Here is a 6,174-nt window from a genome sequence, read left to right as displayed (position 1 = left end):
CTGTAGCTCAGCCGGCACCTAGGGGAACCTACCAACCCTGTGCATTTTTGAAAACTAGAGACCTAGGGGAATCCAAGATGGGGTGACTTGTGGGGCTCGGACCAGGTTCTGTTACCCAGAATCCTTTGCAAACCTCAAAATTTGGCTAAAAAAACACATGTTCCTCACATTTCTGTGGCAGAAAGTTCTGGAATCTGAGAGGAGCCACAAATTTCCTTCCACCCAGCGTTCCCCTATGTCTCTCGATAAAAATGGGATGAAATGGAGACGAGAACTACAGTTGAACCCCCAACAAAGCCATGGTGTCCCAGAATGCCCTTGAGGCAAAAGCGGGGCATTGGTCCGAATGGAACGCCGCAACTGCATATGCACCGATAAGACTTGCAAATCTTTAATAACAGTCTGAGCGTCAGCCGAGCATTGTGGCCACACCCACACAAATCTGGAGCATGAATCAACAGCGACTAATATGTATTTGTATGCACTATCAGGTGTTAGTGGACCACAATTGTCCAAGTACACACACTGTAACGGAAGTGCCTACCTGTAGATTTTGGCCTCTAGCTCAGCCGGCACCTAGGGAAACCTACCAAACCTGTGCATTTCTGAAAACTAGAGACCTAGGGGAATCCAAGGAGGGGTGACTTGCGGGGCTCGGACCAGGTTCTGTTACCCAGAATCCTTTGCAAACCTCAAAATTTGGCTAAAAAAACACATGTTCCTCACATTTCTGTGGCAGAAAGTTCTGGAATCTGAGAGGAGCCACAAATTTCCTTCCACCCAGCGTTCCCCCAAGTCTCCCGATAAAAATGATACCTCACTTGTGTGGGTAGGCCTAGCACCCGCGACAGGAAACGCCCCAAAGCGCAACGTGGAAACATCCAAATTTTTGAAAGAAAACAGTGCCTACCTGTGGATTTTGGCCTGTAGCTCAGCCGGCACATAGGGAAACCTACCAACCCTGTGCATTTTTGAAAACTAGAGACCTAGGGGAATCCAAGATGGGGTGACTTGTGGGGCTCGGACCAGGTTCTGTTACCCAGAATCCTTTGCAAACCTCACAATTTGGCTAAAAAAACACATGTTCCTCACATTTCTGTGGCAGAAAGTTCTGGAATCTGAGAGGAGCCACAAATTTCCTTCCACCCAGCGTTCCCCCAAGTCTCCCGATAAAAATTATACCTCACTTGTGTGGGTAGGCCTAGCGCCCGCGACAGGAAACGCCCCAAAGCGCAACGTGGACACATCCAAATTTTTTAATGAAAACAGTGCCTACCTGTGGATTTTGGCCTGTAGCTCAGCCGGCACCTAGGGGAACCTACCAACCCTGTGCATTTTTTAAAACTAGAGACCTAGGGGAATCCAAGATGGGGTGACTTGTGGGGCTCGGACCAGGTTCTGTTACCCAGAATCCTTTGCAAACCTAAAAATTTGGCTAAAAAAACACATGTTCCTCACATTTCTGTGGCAGAAAGTTCTGGAATCTGAGAGGAGCCACAAATTTCCTTCCACCCAGCGTTCCCCTAAGTCTCTCGATAAAAATGGTACCTCACTTCTGTGGGTAGGCCTAGCGCCCACGAAAGGAAATGGCCCAAAACACAACGTGGACACAACATATTTTTTCACAGAAAACAGAGGTGTTTTTTGCAAAGTGCCTACCTGTGGAGTTTGGCCTCTAGCTCAGCCGGCCCCGGGAGGGGGGGGGGGGGGGGGGCAGAAATGCCCTAAAATAAATTTGACCCCTAAACCCCCCCCCCCAAACCCCCCCTGCCCGGGAACGAACCTTGCCTACGAGGTCGCTCCCCCTGCGTGACATTGGCGCCAAAAAACAAATCCCCGGTGCCTAGTGGTTTCTGCCCCCTTGGGGGCAGATTGATCTAAAATCGGCCAATCTGCCCCCAAGGGGGGCAGAAATGGCCTAAATACAATTTGCCCCCCAGGGCAGCGACCCTTGCCTGATGGGTCGCTACCCATCTCTAAAAAAACAAACAAACAAAAAAAAAAAAACACAAAAAAAAAATTTGCCCTGGCGCCTAGAGGGTTCTGCCCCCCCCGGGGGGCAGTTCAGCCTAATAATAGGCCGATATGCCCCCAGGGGGGGCAGAAATGGCCTAAAATAAATTTGCCCCCCCCAACTCCCCCCTCCCCCCCCCGGGAGCGACCCTTGCCTAGGGGGTCGCTCCCCCTGCGTGACATTGGCGCCAAAAAACAAATCCCCGGTGCCTAGTGGGTTCTGCCGCCTTGGGGGCAGATTGACCTAAAATCAGCCAATCTGCCCCCAAGGGGGGCAGAAATGGCCTAAATACAATTTGCCCCCCAGGGCAGCGACCCTTGCCTGATGGGTCGCTACCCATCTCTAAAAAAACAAACAAACAAAAAAAAAAAAGCACAATTTTTTTTTTTGCCCTGGCGCCTAGAGGGTTCTGCCCCCCCCCCCCCGGGGGCAGAAATGGCCTAAAATAAATTTGCCCCCCCCCAACCTCCACTCCCCCCCGGGAGCGACCCTTGCCTACGGGGTCGCTCCCCCTGCGTGACATTGGCGCCAAAAAACAAATCCCCGGTGCCTAGTGGTTTCTGCCCCCTTGGGGGCAGATTGACCTAAAATCAGCCAATCTGCCCCCAAGGGGGGCAGAAATGGCCTAAATACAATTTGCCCCCCAGGGCAGCGACCCTTGCCTGATGGGTCGCTACCCATCTCTAAAAAAACAAAACAAACAAAAAAAAAAAGCACAATTTTTTTTTTTGCCCTGGCGCCTAGAGGGTTCTGCCCCCCCCCTGGGGGCAGTTTGGCCTAATAATAGGCTGATCTGCCCCCAGGGGGGGCAGAAATGGCCTAAAATAAATTTGCCCCCCCAACCCCCACCCCCCCCCAGGAGCGACCCTTGCCTACGGGGTCGCTCCCCCTGCGTGACATTGGCGCCAAAAAACAAATCCCCGGTGCCTAGTGGTTTCTGCCCCCTTGGGGGCAGATTGACCTAAAATCGGCCAATCTGCCCCCAAGGGGGGCAGAAATGGCCTAAAAACAATTTGCCCCCCAGGGCAGCGACCCTTGCCTGATGGGTCGCATCCCATCTCTAAAAAAAAAAAAAAAAAAAACACACCAAAAAAATTTGCCCTGGCGCCTAGAGGGCTCTGCCCCCAGGGGGGTCAGAAATGGCCTAAAATAAATTTGCCCCCCCCAACCCCCACCCCCCCCCGGGAGCGACCCTTGCCTACGGGGTCGCTCCCCCTGCGTGACATTGGCGCCCAAAAACAAATCCCCAGTGCCTAGTGGTTTCTGCCCCCTTGGCGGCAGATTGACCTAAAATCGGCCAATCTGCCCCCAAGGGGGGCAGAAATGGCCTAAAAACAATTTGCCCCCAGGGCAGCGACCCTTGCCTGATGGGTCGCATCCCATCTCTTAAAAAAAAAAAAACACAAAACACAAAACAAAAAACACCCCAAAAAAAATTGCCCTGGCGCCTAGAGGGCTCTGCCCCCCCCCCGGGGGCAGTTCGGCCTAATAATAGGCCGATCTGCCCCCAGGGGGGTCAGAAATGGCCTAAAATAAATTTGCCCCCTCAACCCCCACCCCCCCCGGGAGTGACCCTTGCCTACGGGGTCGCTCCCCCTGCGTGACATTGGCGCCAAAAAACAAATCCCCGGTGCCTAGTGGTTTCTGCCCCCTTGGGGGCAGATTGACCTAAAATCGGCCAATCTGCCCCAAGGGGGGCAGAAATGGCCTAAAAAACAATTTGCCCCCCAGGGCAGCGACCCTTGCCTGATGGGTCGCATCCCATCTCTAAAAAACAAACGAAAAAACACAACAAAAAAAAACCACAAAAAAAAACATTTGCCCTGGCGCCTAGAGGGCTCTGCCCCCCGGGGGCAGTTCGGCCTAATAATAGGCCGATCTGCCCCCAGGGGGTCAGAAATGGCCTTAAATAAATTTGCCCCCCCCAACCCCCACCCCCCCCCGGGAGCGACCCTTGCCTACGGGGTCGCTCCCCCTGCGTGACATTGGCGCCAAAAAACAAATCCCCCGGTGCCTAGTGGTTTCTGCCCCCTTGGGGGCAGATTGACCTAAAATCGGCCAATCTGCCCCCAAGGGGGGCAGGAAATGGCCTAAAAACAATTTGCCCCCCAGGGCAGCGACCCTTGCCTGATGGGTCGCTACCCATCCCATCTCTAAAAAAAACAAACAAACAAAAAAAAAAAAGCAAACATTTTTTTTTTGCCCTGGCGCCTAGAGGGTTCTGCCTGGGGGCAGATCGGCCTAATAATTGGCTGATCTACCCCCAGGGGGGGCAGAAATGGCCTAAAATAAATTTGCCCCCCCAACCCCCACTCCCCCCCGGAGCGATCCTTGCCTACGGGGGTCGCTCCCCCTGCGTGACATTGGCGCCAAAAAAACAAATCCCAGGTGCCTAGTGGGTTCTGCCGCCTTGGGGGCAGATTGACCTAAAATCGGCCAATCTGCCCCCAGGGGGGCAGAAATGGCCTAAATACAATTTGCCCCCCAGGGCAGCGACCCTTGCCTGATGGGTCGCTACCCATCTCTAAAAAAAACAAACAAACAAAAAAAAAAAGCACACAATTTTTTTTTGCCCTGGCGCCTAGAGGGTTCTGCCCCCCCCCGGGGGCAGAAATGGCCTAAAATAAATTTGCCCCCCCAACCCCCACTCCCCCCCGGGAGCGACCCTTGCCTACGGGGTCGCTCCCCCTGCGTGACATTGGCGCCAAAAAACAAATCCCCGGTACCTAGTGGTTTCTGCCCCTTTGGGGGCAGATTGACCTAAAATCGGCCAATCTGCCCAATGGCCTAAAAACAATTTGCCCCCCAGGGCAGCGACCCTTGCCTGATGGGTCGCATCCCATCTCTAAAAAAAAAAAAAAAAAAAAACAACCCAAAAAATTTGCCCTGGCGCCTAGAGGGCTCTGCCCCCCCCGGGGGCAGTTCGGCCTAATAATAGGCCGATCTGCCCCCAGGGGGGGTCAGAAATGGCCTAAAATAAATTTGCCCCCCCCCCCAACCCTTACTCCCCCCGGGAGCGACCCTTGCCTACGGGGTCGCTCCCCCTGCGTGACATTGGTGTCCAAAAACAAATCCCCGGTGCCTAGTGGTTTCTGCCCCCTTGGGGGCAGATTGACCTAAAATCGGCCAATCTGCCCCCAAGGGGGGCAGAAATGGCCTAAAAACTATTTGCCCCCCCAGGGCAGCGGACCCTTGCCTGATGGGTCGCATCCCATCTCTAAAAAACAAACAAAAAACACAACAACAAAAAACACAAAAAAAAACATTTGCCCTGGCGCCTAGAGGGCTCTGCCCCCCGGGGCAGTTCGGCCTAATAATAGGCCGATCTGCCCCCAGGGGGGTCAGAAATGGCCTAAAAATAAATTTGCCCCCCCAACCCCCACCCCCCCCGGGAGTGACCCTTGCCTACGGGGTCGCTCCCCCTGCGTGACATTGGCGCCAAAAAACAAATCCCCGGTGCCTAGTGGTTTCTGCCCCCTTGGGGGCAGATTGACCTAAAATCGGCCAATCTGCCCCCAAGGGGGGCAGAAATGGCCTAAAAACAATTTGCCCCCCAGGGCAGCGACCGTTGCCTGATGGGTCGCATCCCATCTCTAAAAAACAAACAAAAAACACAACAAAAAAAAACACAAAAAAAACATTTGCCCTGGCGCCTAGAGGGCTCTGCCCCCCGGGGGCAGTTCGGCCTAATAATAGGCCGATCTGCCCCCAGGGGGGGTCAGAAATGGCCTAAAATAAATTTGCCCCCCCCAACCCCCACCCCCCCCGGGAGCGACCCTTGCCTACGGGGTCGCTCCCCCTGCGTGACATTGGCGCCAAAAAACAAATCCCCCGGTGCCTAGTGGTTTCTGCCCCCTTGGGGGCAGATTGACCTAAAATCAGCCAATCTGCCCCAAGGGGGGCAGAAATGGCCTAAAAACTATTTGCCCCCCCAGGGCAGCGACCCTTGCCTGATGGGTCGCTACCCATCCCATCTCTAAAAAACAAACAAACAAAAAAAAAAAGCAAATTTTTTTTTTTTACCCTGGCGCCTAGAGGGTTCTGCCCCCCCCCCCCCGGGGGCAGTTCGGCCTAATAATAGGCCGATCTGCCCCCAGGGGGGTCAGAAATGGCCTGAAATAAATTTGCCCCCCCCCCAACCCCCACCCCCCCCAGGAGCG

This window comes from Pleurodeles waltl, chromosome 10 (assembly GCF_031143425.1).
Source record: "Pleurodeles waltl isolate 20211129_DDA chromosome 10, aPleWal1.hap1.20221129, whole genome shotgun sequence".
Classification (NCBI taxonomy): Eukaryota; Metazoa; Chordata; class Amphibia; order Caudata; family Salamandridae; genus Pleurodeles; species Pleurodeles waltl.
Note: the sequence above shows the minus strand (reverse complement) of the source record.